This window comes from Amblyomma mixtum, chromosome 7 (genome assembly GCF_055824585.1).
Source record: "Amblyomma mixtum isolate Tamu chromosome 7, ASM5582458v1, whole genome shotgun sequence".
Lineage (NCBI taxonomy): Eukaryota > Metazoa > Arthropoda > Arachnida > Ixodida > Ixodidae > Amblyomma > Amblyomma mixtum.
The window spans coordinates 95,468,176-95,487,407 of record NC_143018.1 but is presented as its reverse complement, the minus strand read 5'-3'; the positions used below and the strand labels follow the sequence as shown (position 1 = coordinate 95,487,407).

General features: G+C 46.6%; 1 protein-coding gene and 3 non-coding genes across 8 annotated transcripts in view; 2 read left to right on the top strand and 2 right to left on the bottom strand.

Annotated features, from left to right (window-relative positions):
* Nucleotides 1–19,232, top strand: part of LOC149336904 (putative protein kinase C delta type homolog) — a 439,118-nt gene that overhangs the window by 411,706 nt on the left and 8,180 nt on the right. The gene's annotated exons all lie outside the window — the stretch shown is intronic.
* TRNAV-AAC (transfer RNA valine (anticodon AAC)) lies at nt 846–918 on the bottom strand. The gene has a single exon. It is a non-coding gene; the product is annotated as a tRNA-Val (tRNA).
* TRNAV-AAC (transfer RNA valine (anticodon AAC)) lies at nt 7,014–7,086 on the bottom strand. The gene has a single exon. It is a non-coding gene; the product is annotated as a tRNA-Val (tRNA).
* TRNAG-GCC (transfer RNA glycine (anticodon GCC)) lies at nt 8,162–8,232 on the top strand. Its single transcript has one exon. It is a non-coding gene; the product is annotated as a tRNA-Gly (tRNA).

Sequence of the window (19,232 nt, the reverse complement as noted above, 5' to 3'; positions counted from 1 at the left end):
GTCCGGTTGCTTTGAGACGTTTTTCCGCTGCCATGGAAGCTGGCCACTTTCCAACGTGGTGAACGCGGCGCCCCGGGCTAAGCGGATAACGGAGAACGCTGCAGCCGGAGATTTCACACGGTCGCGTGCGTGTCCTTCATGAAAAGAAAAAGGGCGAAAAGTCAGGCTGGTCGCGTCCTTTAGCACATTTCGCCGTAACAGTCCCCAAGCCCATAATGTTGGTACTTTAATTATGCCTCAGAAAAAAAAAGGCTTAGCTGTTTCTCTATGCGAAGCGTATTGCCGAAGTTAAACTCCTGATTTTTTTCCCATATTTTTTTCAATATGACTTCTTAAGCAGGTTTTGCATGAACCCCGAACACATTGCTACTGCTTCCATCACCACTGTCACCCTCATCGTTGCAGTAGTTGTTGCATATGTTTATATTATTCGTTCCCTGCCATACAAGCGTGCACTTATGTATGTTAATGTATGACAAATTATATATACAAGTTCTAAGAGTGCCTGCAATGAATAAGCACCAAGCAAGGAAACGCAAAGAAAACAACTGACGAAATTTTACGTGCACACCGCTGCACTGCAGACAAAATAACCGACAGATCTACTCATGTAATTACGTGCACACGTGTACACAGAACGAAAAGCACTGCAAAGAACAATAGGAACAGACCGTGACCTCTCAATGATCTGAGAGTATGGTTACCACAGCATCCTAATAGGCCACGTAATATACGGTTCAGTTGTTGCGTACTGCTCAAAACGATTGGTGTAATGGAGGAAAAAAATATCGGGGAGTTGTATTTCTTAAGAACATCATTTAAAACAGCCAAGAAAAAAAAACGGCTGTGCCTGCCAGGGATCGAACCTGGGACCTTCCGCGTGTTAGGCGGATGTGATAACCACTACACCACAAGCACGGGCTGGTCAGAACGCTTCGCGAACAGTGGGTTATATCGGCCGTCGCCGTACCTTTCTCTTTTTTTGCGCTTGATTAGCTGGCGATATGCGATAAGTAACGAGTGCTTTTTGCGGAAGTGAAACATTTTACTGCCTCATTTTCTCCTGCCACGTGGCAGCGGAAACAAACAACACGAGGCTGTCCCATGCAGACCACTTCACAGTTGTTAGTTAGTGTGGAAACTTCGCGTTGGTTAGAAGCGCTGATGAACTCAATACTTTGCGAATGGTCTTCCTTCTAATAAAGCAAATGGCAACAATGATCGTCACCGTATTATTCAAAAGCAGTTTTGTATTAGTTTAGCTAACTAAACTGTGCAATTTAGAAAAAGAAGCTTGGTTAGCCTGCATTGCGGAAAAGCACGAGTTTGAAGGGGCTCTGAAGGGGCTCCCAATAAAGTTGCGATATGCCTAGGACGTTAAAGGACGCCGCTTCACAAATATCCTCCAGCAAGAATTTTCTTACCGTATTTTGTACAGGCTGAGTTATCTCCCATCAAAATTTGATTCATGCGTCTTCGAGTTCGCTCCTGCTCGTATCCTCTCGTCACTTTTTGCACGCTGACATGTCAGCATCTCCACCGGCTCCACCCACTCGGTCCCTCCGCCGACTGCCTATGCGCGCGGGAGGAAGGAGGGAGGGGCGGAGCTTGCGCAGCTGCGGCCATGGGAGCTGCCTGACGTCAGAAAGAGGCGTCACGGCGAACTAATGGCAGCCCTTCGCTGGTGACGCAAAGAGCACGGCATGAAGGCGAAAGCTCGCCACTGAAGGTCGCCGCGAGCCGCGGAAGCGCGAGTTTTTAAAATTATATTGTAAATGATCGGTTCGATTTTGAGGTCCAGTAAGCGGCATGAACTCCCGGTGGCCTGTACTATACATAATGCAAACGTATTATAGGCAACATCGAACACCCTTTTCACGGACCCTTTAATTACGTGTATTCGTATCTGCGTACGTAAATGAGATTCAGATCGCCTTTTATATTTAGCTTAATACTTGGTCTTGTGGGCGGGTGGGAAACGGGTCAGGGAGCAAACGTCACGCAGCAGACGCACGCCCCTATAATTGTCATCTCGGTGTGCATTCTGCTTGTGTATGTGCACACCTAGCTTTGTTGGGCAAAACTGAGATTGGCCAGAACAATGCAGAAGTCGGAATTACTAACCAACTAGTCAGTATAACACAAGTTAATTAACTCCATCTGCTTGACACATCCTGCTTGCCTTGCAAATGCGCGATGCTCCTACACCTCGGTGTAAGTCCCACACGAAGCCTCCGGTGGTTTAGCGACATATTCACAGCAGCAGAAGAGGCGCAACATATGAATAAAAGCAGGCTTTATTTCTGTACATCACCGCGGAAGAACTGGAGCGCTCACAATCATTATGTGAAATGCCGCACGCTTTAGCCAAGCCGTACGAAATTGCCACTGGTGCGCGTGGCGCCATCTATGGGGGACTTTCGTAACAACCACCTTCTGATTTTTTCGTTATGCCGGACGCCGACGGCAACGCCAACACCGGCTTCTCTGAAACACGGGGCCCTTGCACTTCCGCTTAGAATAGTCTTGCTATGGTCCGAGCCTCGCAGGTTCCCTGGATGTGTTTTATTAAGAAGAAACAAACGCGAAGCGCTAATCACAGCTTCATTTGGACAAATAATAAGCAAACTCATAATCGTCGCTGGCCTGCGAACCGCGCAGAGATACATGCGAAGCTCTGAGGGAAGCGAAAAATGAACGCGAAGCTCTGTGGAAAAACACCCGACCGAGGGCACGCTTACTGAACGTTTGCCATAAGATAAGGGCTGAATCCCCATTTGGCCCACGGCAGCTGCGCGCGTGCTCGCCTGTCCTGCTCCAGCTCCGCTGGTTGAAAACAAACCTCCAACTAATAATACGCGTGCTCAGTTTATGCTAACGACAGGCGCAAGCGACAGATGGCGACAGCTGTGAAGCACACGTCTGCCACTTCGCAGCCGCAGTTGGGGCCTCGTGAAACCGGACCGCGCAAGCGTCTCCCACGTTCTCTGTTTTCAACCAGTAGCAGACGTATTTTCGCCCCTCCCTAGAGGACGTCCCATCATGTAGAAAAGGTTGATTCTCGTGGCCTCGAGCATGAATCAATTAAAAGGGCTCTTACGCGATAGCGTATACAGCTCGTGCGGTGGAAAAGCCGTCAGCGTCGTAGTTGGCACCGCGCGTCAGAAAAAATCGTATCATGCCAACCGTTTCGAACAGAATGTTCCGGATGGTGTCATACGATTCAGTGTTTCGTGCCCATAAATTTACTAGTTAAGTTAGAGCTTAGCTCGCGGCAGGGATTCGAACCGGCGACCTATAATCTGGGGAACCAGCGACGGTTCGGATGTCCACCAGGACAAGTGAGCCTGTTACTACGTCATTTCCTTTCCTCAAAAAAAGCACTCGCTGGCAGCGCTGCAACACGCTGTCGCTTTCCATTAAAAAAAAGGCGAAGCTTAAGCGTCCTCCAAATTTTTCGCGTTTCGCCATTACACCATTTTTAGAAATCAGAGTCCAGGTACATATTGGTTGTTGCGATAAGGACTGGGGAAAATAATTTCGGCGATTTCAATTAGATATAAAACATTAATTGCCGGCCCTAAACCACGGATTGAGTTATTCCGCAAAATTAGGCCCATACAGACCTGCAAACTGCACACCTCGGTTCGCGACAGCAACGTCGCCCACCAGTCAATTTCATTCGGACGTAACTGCTGAATAACGTGCTCCGCGAAATGACGGTTTGGTGAAGCAAAGTTATGTTGCCTGCCACTATGGGCTTCTTTTCCGTTTTGTGTGCGGAGTAGTACTCGAAAACTGACCTCACCTGAGATGCGCGTTCCGTTGCAGAAACGGTGTTTCTCGTCCCACCGGTGCGGCGATAGAATGCCAATTGCCACCACACGAATATATTGCGCGTGTCCGTGAGCTGCATCTTACAGCGCAGATGTCCTTCACAAAGTTCCAAACAATATATTCACTTTTCATCGCAGACCCGTTTCCACCTCCTGGACTCCCGTTATATATGGCTTCGGCTGAATCTACTTATCACTTGCGTGCTATCAGTGCGAGCGATCGTAATGCACGGGCAGCCCGCACGATTCTACAGGTCTCTTGGCGACTATCTCGCGATACGCTAGATGTTTGGTCACTGGTCAGCCTTCCTTCTATCACCCTAAATCTATGTTCCATCTCATGCGGTTCTTGCAGCACTATGGAAGGTAGCCTCTACAAAGAGACATCCTCAGCCGTGCGCGTTAAACGTGTTTCGCCTCTCCTCGTCTGCGTGTCGTCTGCTCGCGGCGTACACAGATATCGTTAGAAAAGAGTATAAGTCAATGCTGCCTACGTATACCATAAGCGCATGCACGCTTACGTGTGCTAAACGCAAGCATTTTGCAGGATGTTGCGCCATTTGTCACATTCGGACATTTAGTTCAGCGTACGCAAACGGAGACAAAACGATAGCGATTGACGGATGGATGGAAGTTAGAGCGTCCCTTTTTAAACGGGGTGGTGGCAGTTGCCACATCTCCCTTTCTTTTTTTTTAAGCTCAGCCTAGTGGCGCCATCCTGTTGTCGGAACGGAAACCACTTTAATCAACAAACGCTCTTCATTAGGCTTAGAAGCAGCAAAATCGCCAGTCTGAATTTAAAAAATGAAGCAAATTACTCGCTCGTACGTTTTGTTATAGGCGAGATGAAACGAAGCGAAAACACGGTACCCCATTTATAGCCAGTGAACTTCCTAACAGCGACGAATCCAGTGTGAAGCAAGGGGTATTGCTTCGAAGCGCGCCGCCATTTGGAAACAATATTTTATAGCGTACGCAAAAGCCGCACATGCTAAACTCAAGAAAGCGTGCGTAAAGCGAGCGTACCCTATGAGGCCCGATTTCAAACCGCTTTGGCACATGAACTGTTCGAAGCACGCTATTTTTTTAGCGTATGCTATCCCACGTTGCCCATTTTATAATGGCGCTATAGGTATTCTGCAGCGTCAGGGCGTCGCCATAGCAGTCATAACACCTTTGGTAGTGCTGTAAGGAACTATACTGCGATGGAATAAACACACACTATCTCGATGACAATAGCATGTTGAGCTGACACTTCAGGACAGGCCGTCCCACTCCTCATTAAAGCATCATGTGGCCAGAGAGTTCTGATTAGTTACTGTAGCACTTTCCGGAAACATCGGAGAAGAGTTTCGCCCGTACGCAGGGAAGAGCAGAGCACCTGTCTCACGCAAGGCTACAGTTTCTGTTCTCGGTACAAATGACGCCACTGGCCCGTTTGATTTGTCACGCATTTCCGTTGCCAGGCTCCCCTTTAACCAACGAGGTGAACGTGGTGCACCACGCTAAGCGGATAACGGGGAAAGTTTCAGCCTGAGATTGCATGCGTTCGCGTGCGTGTCCTTCATACAAAGGCAAAAAGGAAGAAAGTCAGGCTCTTCGCCTGTTTTAGCGCCCGTAACATTCCACAAACTTATATGCGTTGCTACTTTTTGTCTTAGCAAAAATGGCTTTTCTGTATCTTTATTCAAAGTATATTGTCAAAGTTTAACCTACCCCCTAGCCCCCGCTTTTCACCCAGATTATTTTCAGTGCGGTTTCGTAGCCAGGTTTTGCCTGAACCCAAGAGGAAAAGCGGAGCTTTGTCTGTTTCTGGAGCACATTGCTGTTGCTTCTATCACCATTTTCGTCCTTATCGTTGCTTTAGTTACTCTACATACCGGTGATTTTTTTAACGCTTACAGGTTTTTTCTTTAAAAACTGCGGGAGATACTTCCGTGCTGTTTGTGGAGGTGTATTGTGCAACCAGGCGGGCATAATTGCACCTACGCAAACCTGTACACTTCGTAAAGCAAAAATTTGTAAATGTTAAAATCCTATATTAGGTATATTATTACTGTACCCAATAGAAGTCGGCAAAATTCGTCGAATAATTGACTCAAGCTGACTAATCAACATCTTATTTTGATTCCAGGGGACAAGATTGTACTGCGAAACTGAAGGCCGTCAACGTCGAAAGTTATTACACTTTTTATATCTTGTAAAATCGAGCGTCAAAAATATGAATTTGAAAGCTTATTGCTGACTTGGCTTTCCTAGATTGCATTTTTTTAACGGTATTCCCTCGGAAACAAAGTTAACTTCTTTTACATCAAATACCCAAAGAGTGTCAGTATTCATAGACAAAAAATGCTAGCGATGCCATTGTATAAATATGGAATGCGGGAAAGCCAACTCGACGAGCTTTCAAATGAGTGCTTCTGACGTTTGAGACCGGGCCACAAAGCTGATTAAGAACTTTACAGACTGGGCTCACCTCCGATGTTGAATTACTTCAATTTTGGAGTTTAATCTTACCGTCAGAATAGGAAAAAAGTGGAATAGATACATAATTAATCGTCTAATTATTTAGCTATCGTATGCACAATGTCTGCCCTGCTGTAGAATCCACCTGCACAAACAACACCGACGCGTCTACTCTCAAAGTTGCAAACCTGAAGAAAAAATCACCCGGTATGCATTTATTTATGAAAAAAAAACAGCCAAAAAGACGGGGACAAAGGAGAGACGAGGCACACACAACGACTGGAATCAACTGTTTTTCAAATTTTTTATATGTACCAACTAACCCAGATTTCAACTCTCCTGCAATGCATTTATTATTCGTTCCCTGCCTCAGAACAATGCACTTTTGTGTGGTAATGTATGACATATTATACAGGTTATGCGACTGACGATTGCATGCAGTGAATAAGCAGCAATCAATGGAAAAACAAGGAAAATAAGAATTTTTACATACACAATGCTACAGTACTGTAGTCCACGAGACGTAGGTTAAAATGAAGTTGAACTAAAAAAAACGCCAGGTAAACCAAAATTAACATGACCCACATAGCTCTACTCATGCAATTGCGTGCCGATCGGTACAAAAAAAAAAGCACAGGCTAGAAGTACCAGCCTTAAAAAAAAAATGATTTGTTGAACATGATCTGCAATATCGTGCAAAAAAAAAAAAGCTGTGCCTGCCAGGGATCGAACCTGGGACCTTCCGCGTGTTAGGCGGATGTGATAACCACTACACCACAAGCACGGGCTGACGTTCTGCCTGCGGCAGCAGTGGGTCATACGCTGACGCGGGAACATTGTTTCGCGTGCAGTTTGACGGCGATATGCGATAAGTAGCCAACTGTGCTTTTTGCCCAAATAAAACAATTGACTGTCTCATGCTCTCCTTGCATGTGGCACAGGAAATAAATGACTGGATGCTGTCACATGCATCCTAGTTCACAGTTCGACAGTGAAACGTTCGTGTTTGAATTTTGTTCAAAGTTCGCTCGAACGAGCTCCATACATTAGTAGAAAAGGTTGGTCAGAAATGCGATTTAAGGCAGGAATGCAAACGCTTTGAGAATTTTATCTCTTCTAATGCAACAAATGCAACATTCGTGTGCATTCATTTAGCTAACTGTGTACGGGCTGTATTATTATTTGTATCTGTATGAGTCTCAAATCGCCTTTTATGTCTGGTGTAATAATTGTTCTAACGTGTGACCTCCCGACACCTCGTTGCCGCTGTTTACGACTTTAGCGAGAAATTTTGCACTCAAGAACCTCACTGACGCCCCCGCTCTTTATCAGTGAAGGAATTTCAAAACCTGCCACGCACTAACCGGCCGCCCCTCCAACTGCCCTCTGCAAAGTTTCCTTCTGTCCTGGGCCAGGCTAAACACCTTAGCTGCCTTTTACCTTCCCCCATTTCTTCCAAGTTGATGCGAGCCGGAAAGAACATCTGAACATGGCAACGTTAGGTGAAACAACATCATTAAGAGCCATTCGTGTTACGTAAATCGTATTCGCAGCAAGGTTAGAAATGACTATGCTTGCGTGGAATTTACATTCCACCGATTTAGATTCAACGCACACTGTGAAATGTGTACTGAAACCTTTCGGTGGTGTATCTAAAGATGACACCATTTTACGACCGCTCAGTAACATGCGTGTTTAGACTCAGCCCCCAGATTGGGAGGTTGTAATTTTAGCACTTGTTATGAACGTATCAGAATAATATGCACAGGAAGATTGAAAGAACAAAAATATCGAGTTAAACATGTGCAGGCCGACTGCATAGGCTAGTGTTGGCTGCAAATGCTACCTTCGGCTGTTCCGCGTCGGTGGTTCAGTGGTAGAATACTCGCCTGCCACGCGGGTGGCCCGGGTTCGATTCCCGGCCGACGCAGTTTTTTTTTTTTTTTTACCCTAGAATACTTCTTGAAGTATATGAAGCACGCGCAACTTCAGATAAGGCTGCTGCCACTCGGAAATCCATTTCAGCTTCGCAGTGTTCTGGCCCGTCAAACCTTATCCATCTAATGTACTCCAAAAATGCTCCCTATGCTGATTCTCTTCTCCACGTCACTGAAATTTTTCTTTCTCTGCATATCGTCTTGTCCTCTTGCTTGTTTTTGCCTCCTTAAAATTAACCACTCAATGGCTACAAAATTTTAAAACCATAACATTTAGGATCTAAGTAGTGGGCTTTTGTTCTCAGGGTTCGAGTGAAGTAGTGTGGCTTAATTGGTGCATTGAAACGTCATATTATTGTTAGAAATTTAAAAAAAAAATGACATTACGTGTTGCATCGTGGTGTTAGCTAAAACGTTAAAACCAAATGTTATGGTAACACTATGTTTAAATGTTATTTTAATGCTCATGACATAATTATAAAACGGCAGTAAACATGTTACGTGGTTTATACATGTTTTACAAACTTGAAATCATAAATATAAAGCATCACTAATATATCTCAAGCATTGTGTCTCAAAATTTTTCCGGAGGGGGGGGGGGCGGCACAAAGTTCGGTTGCAGAGAAAAGTTGGCCGCAGCTGCCAAGGGCAGGGTTAATTAGAGAGAGAGATAAAAAAAGGCCTTTGTAATGCTGTGGATGTAGTCTGAGGCTGATGATTATGATGAAACGTAGACGCCCCACTACCTCACCAAGCTTATTTCGAAGACTGTCATCACATTATCAGAGTCTTTACTCGGAAAAGCAGTGTAAGGACACCCACACTTGTAACCGTAACAAACCACCGTCAACGCGAAGCCATGCACAAGCGTGACAAAAACATTTCATATTCTCAGATCCACTGTCAGACTGTATGCTGACGATTGCGTTTTGTATTCCCCTGTCACGTGCCTTGATGATCTTTGTGTATTACAGGCTGACCTTGACAGAGTTTGCGAGTAGTGCTTGAAGTGGGGCATGGAATTGAATGTATCTAAGTGTTTCCATGTGCAATTTACAAACAAAAAAAAGAAAATTCTTGGATCGTACCTTTTAAACCATGACACTATCCAAACTACTGATAAGGTTAAATATCTTGGTGTTATACTCACAGCATCCCTCGACTGGACAGCTCATGTTGACATGATAACTGCCAAAGTTTTTCCAACGAAATTTCAAAAGCTCTCCCCAGGTACTAAAAGAAACATTATATTTGACAAATGTCGGGCCAGTATTAGAATATGCATGTGTAGCATGGGACCCTTTCACGGGTACACTCATTGACAAGTTAGAAAGGGTACAGAAACGCGCTGCAAGGTTTGTGACTGGAAATTTTAATTTTCATATAAAGAGCTCCGAACTTCGCGACAGTATTGGTTGGAAGACTTTAGCAACCCGAAGAAAAATCTTCAGGCTGAAGTTCTTGCACAGTATTTACAATGATTGTACTGGTATTAATAAAAACACTTATCTAAAGCAGCCATATTACATTTCGGAGAGACTCGATAACACGAAAAAGATTAATAGTTATCAATGCCGCATTAATGTATTTAAGTATTCATTTTTCCCTAACACAATCCTGGGCTGGAATAAGCTTCCGAATGATGTGGTTTGTGCACCTGATTTCGTAAGTGCTGTTGAAGCGATAGTCTGATGTAATTATTTTTTTTTTCAGTTTTTCCCAGGTCTCGTGTGTTTACCAGCACTGTGCCATCACTCATACCAGTTGTAAACTCATTTAGTCTTCTTTTAATACGTTGTGTTATCCTTGCTGACATGTTTTCCAATATCTTCTTTGCATTTGTTATTGTATATAGTAATAACCCCCCTACAATAATGCCTCATGGGCGCTGTAGGTACTTTGAATAAATAAATAAATAAATATTTTGGCTTCCGCGACAGTTCAGTGGCACTACCATCGGTGCCGTCATTATGCGGGCTTTGTTATACGTGATCGGATATGCCCTCTGGCTCCTTCTGGATTTAGGACGCGGTCTCTTTCTTTTGTTTTCATATCCGAAACTTTGCTCCTATGAAACGGTTCCTTCTTTCACAGTTCGTTCGTGACTGGAAGAGTGAGGAAGATGTGTCGTAAGCCACAAATACGTCTGCATTCATCACAGCCAGATGACATTGTTCTGTCATGAATTAAGACGCTAGAAAGAAAGGCGTCGGGCCGTGTTCTGTAACGATCCATTATTCCTCCATTTCACTTGAACGTTGCGTTAATGTTACGAAAGCAATTAACCGCTGGTAGGAAAGCAAACGACTAATCACAGACATGTCACAGCCGTTCCGCTCTCGGCAATGCCACTAGCCAGCATCGTGCCGCTGCATCCAGTCCGGTTGAGCCATACGGACCACGCTACCCATTTCGCACTGCTAACGACGCCCAGTTTTTCTGTCGATACTGGTGTTGAACTCCAGTGGTAGATCCGGATCAAGTTTTCTGCTTTGTTCGAATCAGCTGCATTCCAATGGCAGATTGGAAGGACGAGTTGTGTGTTCCAATATCAGATCGGGATCACGCGTACATCGCAGATCGCTTGGTGGAGCAGCGAAATTTGCTCCGAAATCGGCAGATTTGGTGAGGAGTGTATATGCTGCACGCGAAGAACCTCCAAGCTGGCTACCGTGCCTAGATGCATGTGTGTGCCTCCCTGAATTTTGATGTTTTGATGGGGATGCAGTGTTGAGTTAGGGCTATGGCGGGCTCCTATTAAGCGGCCCGGTAACTAGAGACGCGAACCAGTCTGAAGTTTTCCTCCTTTCTATGGAAGTTCTTCCATGCAATAAAGAAAAAAAAAACATCCGCGTCGGTGGTTCAGTGGTAGAATGCTCGCCTCGTGTGGCAGGCGAGTAGCGGGTGGCCCGGTTTCGATTCCCGGCCGACGCCTTTTTTTTTTACACTAGAATACTTCTTGAAGTATATGAAGCACGCGCAACTTCAGATAAGGCTGCTGCCACTCGGAAATCCACTTCAGCTACTCAGGACAATTTGTAGCTTCGCAATGTTCTGGCCCGTGAAACCTTATCCATCTAATATACTCCAAAAATGCTCCCTTTGCATCCATTATGCTGATTCTCTTCTCCACGTCACTGAATTTTTTCTTTCTCTGCATATCGTCTAGTCCTGTTGCTTGTTTTTACCACCTTAAAATTAACCACACAATGGCTACAAAATTTTAAAACCCATAACATTTAGGATCGCAGTAGTGGGCTTTTGTTCTCAGGGTTCGAGTTAAGTAGTGTTGCTTAATTGGTGCATTGAAACGTCCTATTATTGTTAGAAAGTTAAAAAAAATGACATTACGTGTTGCATCGTGATGTTAGCTAAACGTTAAAACCAAATGTTATGGTAATACTATGTTTAAATGTTATTTTAATGCTCATGACATAATTATAAAACGGCAGTAAACATGTTACGTGGTTTATACATGTTTTACAAACTTGAAATCATAAATATAAAACATTACCAATATATCTCAAGCATTGTGTCTCAAAATTTTTCCGGAGGGGGGGGGGGGGGGCGGCACAAAGTTCGGTTGCGGAGAAAAGTTGGCCGCAGCTGGCAAGGACAGGGTTAATTGGAGAGAGAGATAAAAAAGGCCTTTGTAATGCTGTGGATGTAGTCAGGCTGATGATTATGATGAAACGGAGACGCCCCACCACCTCATCAAGCTTCATTTATTTTACGTAGCGCCATTTCGAAGACTGTCATCACATTATCAGTCTTTACTCGGAAGAGCAGTTTAGGCGTGTAAGGACACCCACATTTGTAACCGCAACAAACCACCGCCAACTCGAAACGATGCACAAGCGTGACAAAAACGCTTCATGTTTTGGCTTCCGCGACAGTTCAGAGGCACTTCCATCGGTGCCGTCATTATGCGGGCTTTGTTATACGTGATCGGATACCCTTCTGGCTCCTTCTGGATTTAGGACGCGGTCTCTTTATTTTGTTTTCAAATTCGAAACTTTGCTCCTATGAAACGTTTCCTTCTTTCACAGTTCGTTCGTCACTGGAAGAGTGAGCAAGATGTGTCGTAAGCAACAAATACGTCTGCATTCATCACAACCAGATGACATTATTCTGTCATGAATTAAGACGCTAGAAAGAAAGGCCTCGGGCCGTGTTCTGTAACGATCCATTTATTCCTCCATTTCACTTGGACGTTGCGTTAATGTTACGAAAGCAATTAACCGCTGGTAGGAAAGCAAACGACTAATCACAGACATGTCACAGCCGTTCCGGTCTCGGCAATGCCACTAGCCAGCATCGTGCCGCTGCATCCAGTCCGGTTGAGCCATACGGACCACGTGCGCTACCCATTTCGCACTGCTAACGACGCCCAGTTTTTCTGTCGATACTGGTGTTGAACTCCAGTGGTAGATCCGGATCAAGTTTTCTGCTTTGTTCGAATCAGTTGCATTCCAATGGCAGATTGGAAGCACGAGTTGTGTGTTCCAATATCAGATCGGGACCACGCGTACATCGCAGATCGCTTGGTGGAGCAGCAAAATTTGCTCCGAAATCGGCAGATTTGGTGAGGAGTGTATATGCTGCACGCGAAGAACCTCCAAGCTGGCTACCGTGCCTAGATACATGTGTGTGCCTCCCTGAATTTTGATGTTTTCATGGGGATGCAGTGTTGAGTTAGGGCTATGGCGGGCTCCTATTAAAGGGGTAGAGACACCAAATTTTTGTGTTGTATTTCTGGGTTGTAAATAATGCGTAGCGATTCAGTGAGCATGGAACACCATCTTAGAAGCATGAACTCGCATTATATAATTAATAATCGTATTATTTGTACCCAGCAGTTTCGGTTTCGGTTCGTAGTTGCCAGGTTTTGCCAGGCTCTTGCATGACGTCAAAAACCAGGCAATGCGTTGTCACGTGGGCCCGGAAAGCCGTGACGTCGTGTAGGCTTGTCGTCTGCTTGACACGCACGTGGTGCGCGTAAACACGGAGAGCCGGGCGGAGGGCAAGTCGAACAGCTCAGAGTCGGAAAGAGTTTTATTTCGGCGAAGACACCGATTATGAGGAATCGCGGGATGACGCAGACGAGGAAGAAGACGCCGCGGTTCGAACCCCGACAACCACTTCATTTTTGATCCGCTGCCCAGCGATTCCGAAGAGGAGGCAGGCGTCAGGCCCGACGCAGCCCAGATTGTGCCAGCGAACGCCGAGCGTGTAGGAAACGTCAAATGGTAAAGGCGCGTTCACACTAGGCCGACGATCGGCTGATTTCAGTCTGGCGATGGTCGGCGGCAGCGATTTTCGTGCCGTCGGCGCGTCTGTCACACTGCGCAGACGCCGACCGAGCGCCGGTCGTCGCCTGACGAGCGCATCGCCGAGATAGCAGCCGTACGTCGGCCGACCCGTGTGTCACACTCTGCCGACAACAGCGTCGACGTTGTCCCATCCCGACAGCTCGACGCTGCTGCTTCGTGCGCGCTGCTCGTCTGCTAGCTCCGTTGATGGAGGCGTCGTGGAAATCGAACTTTTCTTCTATTATGGGACGAGTTCGCACTAAAGCGATGTGAAGAGTAGGCCTTTTATTATAGCACAGTCGACTTCCAAAGCGCCGTCAACTCCGGAAGCGAGACCACCTAGGCCTAGCGACGACTAGGGCAGCCTGGGACCAGCGCGCAGTTCAGGCGCGTTCACACTAGGCCGACGGGACCCCGAGGTCGACGCGACAGCGACGCCGACGGTCGCGTCGGCCAACCTGGTCGTTCCCCGACTAGCCAGTCACACTGCACCGACGACCAAGCGTCGTCCTAGTGTGACAACGCCGCCGACCAAAACGAGACCCGTTGGCCGACGTGCCTTGGGCATATCGGTGGCCGAGCGAAAACATTCGCCGACCAAAAACAAGTAGCGAGCTCAGAGCGCGAAGTGCAATCATTATTTAGACAAATAGTGCACACGCAGCAACATTCATCAAGCCATATGGCCACTAGGCCGACGCGCCGCACTGATCGTCGCTTGCGAACTGCCGCCCCACTGCAAGCAGGGACACGGAGCGGTGAGCATCGCTGCGCCGCTCTACCCAAGCTCCGCCCGCAACCGGTGTCGCACTTCGCCGCCGTACAGCAGTCCCTCAGAAAGACTGCTCGAGCAGCGACAAAGCATGCCTGCTTATGTTTCGAGCTTTCGGCAACGGCATCGCTCGCGGGCGCTCCGGGCGACGAGCTCTTCTGCTGCCTGGTTGACGTGGTCGTCGCTAGGCCTATAGCCTCTTCCGCATCGAAGCCGCAGCGGCCGCCGCTTCGGAAGTCGCCTGCGCTATAATAAAAGGCCTACTCTACACATCGCTTTATTGTCAACAGCATCATCTCACAATAAAATAATAGTATGGTGAATCTCCACGACGTCTTCAGCAGCGAAGCGAGCGGGCGCCAGGCGAGCCGGACCGCAACGTCGGGCCAGCGGCAGCTGCGAGGCGGTTGTGGCAAAACGTTTGCTCGTATCACAGTCGTTACCTTTGCCAGCAGCTCAGTATTCGTCAGCGATCCTAAAAAATGACACATTTTTCACATTTCTTATCCCAGGGTTTATTATTTACGTCAAGAACACACTTTAGCACCTTTTTATGACGCCGGCAGACGGGATCCAGGCTGGCCGGCCGGCATGCTCGGCGTACTTCACGTTCGCACAAGAAAATACATAACATCCATGATACCAGAGAATGCTTCCTACATTAGAGCACGGGCAATATGCCTGTGCAAAAGTGGATCTTTCGGCAACGCCGGGCGTAAAGCACCGTCGCACTCGCGAGCGTGCAGAAAAAAAAAAGACTCGTGAGCACTCGTAACCAAGGTTGCTAGGCCGCGAAAGCGCAAAACTTGGTCCCGTACGTCAGAAAACTGTGTAATGACGTAGGAAATACTTGCTTGTGTTTTCTTCTCTGTTCCTACGTCACATTGATGCACTAGCGATGGCTCCCCAACAAACACAAAACCTCCTCAAAATCTCCCAAAAATAACCCATCGGGACATTTGGAATCTCCCCAGGAGGTGCTCATTTTTCCCGAACACATCCAAAAAACGTCCCCACAACTAGCGATGTCTAAAAAGTTGTGCGTCCCATGGAAAGCCCCAAAAGGTTAATGCTCGATTTCTCGGCTCTGGTTCAATAACATTATTCCTCCTTTTTCATGCAGCCTGCAGGCGTCCAAGCGCACATATCTGCCAAATTTCAGGTGCATACTTACTTTACAGGTGATGTAATTCACCTGTCCACTTGTGTGAATGCGTGCTGGCTCGGCCGTTTCGCACTGTGAAATGTCCTAGCATTTTACACACAAAGGAAATATGAATTCAAAAAGTCACCCCATCTTGCCCATATATAAGAACAAATAACAGCACCACACAGAGGTCATTTCAGTTTACTAGCCGTACTCTTAGCACGGACTTGTAGCCTATTGTCCATACCGGCGACAGCACTATACACCACCAAAATCAAAATGCAAGTCAAAGAAAAACAATACAGACGAATTGAAAGTCCGTGCTGAACAAAACTTCCGGTCAACGGCGCAAATTTGAATGAATACAAACAGCAGACGCAAAAGTAGGCACCTTTTAATACACAATTTGTACATAGCACTACGGCGCCATGCCGTAGTGCTATGATGGCCACTTTTTCTCTAGCTCTGAGAAATCTGCAAACTGAAGAAAGTAAAACAGAACATGGGCTGGAAGTTGATGCACCTTAAACAAGTATTCTAAGGGCTACAAAAGCAGATATGCACACGCAAAAGCAAACGTACGTAAAGAGCAACTTTGATGACAAAACAAAAGGCGAGATGAGCGTACGCTGCAGACACGCAGTTTCAGGTCATGGATTTTCTTCAAGTTGAAACCCCCCTCTCTCGGAACAAGCTTCAGCGACATGTTATCAAAACAAAAAAAAATAGTTCTACCAGGCGAAAATAAAAAAAGTGCGAAAAGGCCCTGCAGTATGTTTAAATAAATAAATAAAATAAACCAACATACCTTGACAACTTTGCCTACGGAAACCCAGGGATGAAATAGGAGGCTGCAACAGCTGAAACCATGAATTAAACGCAGCCTTCTGTCCTGCACCTTCTCATAGCACAGCGAACGCTCAAACATACGCGTTACACCCTCGTAACGATCCTGGGAGTTTTATTTTCTTGAGACTAAGTGTGGGGATAAGACTGCTTGAAGCTAGGCGAGAGGGGGGACGTCTCGAGGCTGGTGCAGTGGCGCGCTGCATCCATGGTGCGGCAGACCGCGCATGCGGCACAGTCCGGCGTGAGAGTCGAGATCAAGGCACGATTAATCAGGTGCGGGAGAGTCAGTATAGCCACGCGAACACTGCACAAACTACACCGCTGCGACAGGATGGCTGGGCGGTGGCGAAGTAGGTAGAGCAGGCTAATCCATGGGCACTCGCAGAAAGAGATTGGTGGGTCTCCGAAGGTCCTTCCCGCCTATGACCGTAGTTGAGAGCCACGCTTCCACCACCAACGCGCTGCAGTCGTCGGAGGCGCTGAGGAATGCAGGTGCGTATGAGGAGTCGCCTATTGCCACGAACTCCGCCGCCTCGAAAAGCGGCATCAGTAGGGCCGTGAAGCTGCGCAAAGGACTTGCGATGCGCCGCCGCTGCATCAGTTCCAAAAGGAATGGTATGGGCACGCCGAGATGCGCTGGAAAACTGCCGTGAATCCGTAGCTACGAAGTCCACGACAGCCCAGTTGCCGTAGTGATAAGAGCAAGAACTGCCGCGCGCTGGGGCTTGTGCTCGAACGGCTGAGGCAGCGCGAATAACAGCGCGCAAAATGGCTTCCGTCCAGCGAGGAAGCCGGGCGAGCGACGGGAGGCCATTACTGCACTTCTGCTAGACAGCGGCGCAGGCGCCGATAGCCGGAGATGCCTGGAGGGGCCACCACACAATGTTGCAGTTGGACGGCAGCAGGGGAAACGCTAGAAGACGGGAAAGTTGGTGACCGCCGCTTACGGCGGCGCGATGAAAATGGAGACCGCCGCCACCTGCCTGCAGCATGGAGCCGATGGCCCACGTGCAAGAAACGCATGCGCCGAGAGAGATGCGGGGCTAACTGCTTGCTTCGGCTGTTCGAATGAAACTGCCGTTTCATCTCTCAAAACGACGCGTGCTAGAGCGAAACCTCCTCTCGCCGCAGCTTGTGGCGCGAGGGAGAGAGAAAAGAACGCGAGCAGTCGATTTTTGTTTCTTGTTGAAAATCATTGGTCCCAAAACGTTATGCCCAGTTACCTTTCTGGGACCAAAATCCATTAACTCGCTTTTGTTGCTGCTTAAAACTGCAGAAAAAACGTTTATAGACCTTTAGTGAGAGCACTGCCTTTTTGCTTGTGTTTCTATGTCTTGCCTCTATGGTCTGGAAACGTTTGAGAAACGTCGTACTGGGACTGGGACATTCCATCCTTTCTAGGCGCACATGGGGAGGTCTTGTGCTTGTTGGGTCAGACTTCAAGAGTGAGCATTTTCACAAACTTTAAAATGAAATTAAAATATGTTCTAGACCTCCCTTAAATTTAATACTTCGCTCTTATGGTCCTCACATACAAAGGAAACGTATGGCAGTCTTTTGTACAACCTTGGAATTTGATGTCTCTACCCCTTTAAGCCAACGTTCATGGTTCTTTAAGCAGCCCGGTAACTTGAGACGCGAAGCAGTCTCACTGAAATTTTCCTCCTTTCTACGGAAGTTCTTCCATGCAATGAAGAAAAAAAACATCCGCGTCGGTGGTTCAGTGGTAGTTGTCGTGCCCCTTGGCAGACAACCGTGTCTAATGGACTTTCATTAACACAAGTTGGTCCATCAGACTCAATACATCATCCGCGCAATCTTGTTGCTTCAAGACTTCTCTCAACTTATACACATGTTCCATAAAATAACCACATACCGATCGTGCATCCAAGTCACAATATTTTATTGATGTATTCATTCATGCAATAAAGAAAAAAAGTCGGTGGTTCAGTGGTAGAATGCGCGCCTCGTGTGGCAGGCGAGTAGCGGGTGGCGCGGGTTCGATTCCCGGCCGACGCATTTTTTTTTTTACACTAGAATACTTCTTGAAGTATATGAAGCACGCGCAACTTCAGATAAGGCTGCTGCCACTCGGAAATCCATTTCAGCTACTCAGGACAATTTGTAGCTTCGCAATGTTCTGGCCCGTGAAACCTTATCCATCTAATATACTCCAAAAATGCTCCCTTTGCATCCATTATGCTGATTCTCTTCTCCATGTCACTGAAATTTTTCTTTCTCTGCATATCGTCTAGTCCTGTTGCTTGTTTTTACCACCTTAAAAGTAACCACACAATGGCTACAAAATTTTAAAACCCATAACATTTAGGATCGCAGTAGTGGGTTTTGTTCTCAGGGTTCGAGTTAAGTAGTGTTGCTTAATTGGTGCATTGAAACGTCTTATTACTGTTAGAAATTAAAAAAAAATGACATTACGTGTTGCATCGTGATGTTAGCTAAACGTTAAAACTAAACGTTATGGTAATACTATGTTTAAATGTTATTTTAATGCTCATGACATAATTATAAAACGGCAGTAAACATGTTACGTGGTTTATACATGTTTTACAAACTTGAAATCATAAATATAAAACATCACCAATATATCTCAAGCATTGTGTCTCAAAATTTTTCCGGGGGGGGGAGGGGCGGCACAAAGTTCGGTTGCGGAGAAAAGTTGGCCGCAGCTGGCAAGGACAGGGTTAATTGGAGAGAGAGATAAAAAAGGCCTTTGTAATGCTGTGGATGTAGTCAGGCTGATGATTATGATGAAACGGAGACGCCCCACCACCTCATCAAGCTTCATTTATTTTACGTAGCGCCATTTCGAAGACTGTCATCACATTATCAGTCTTTACTCGGAAAAGCAGTTTAGGCGTGTAAGGACACCCACATTTGTAACCGCAACAAACC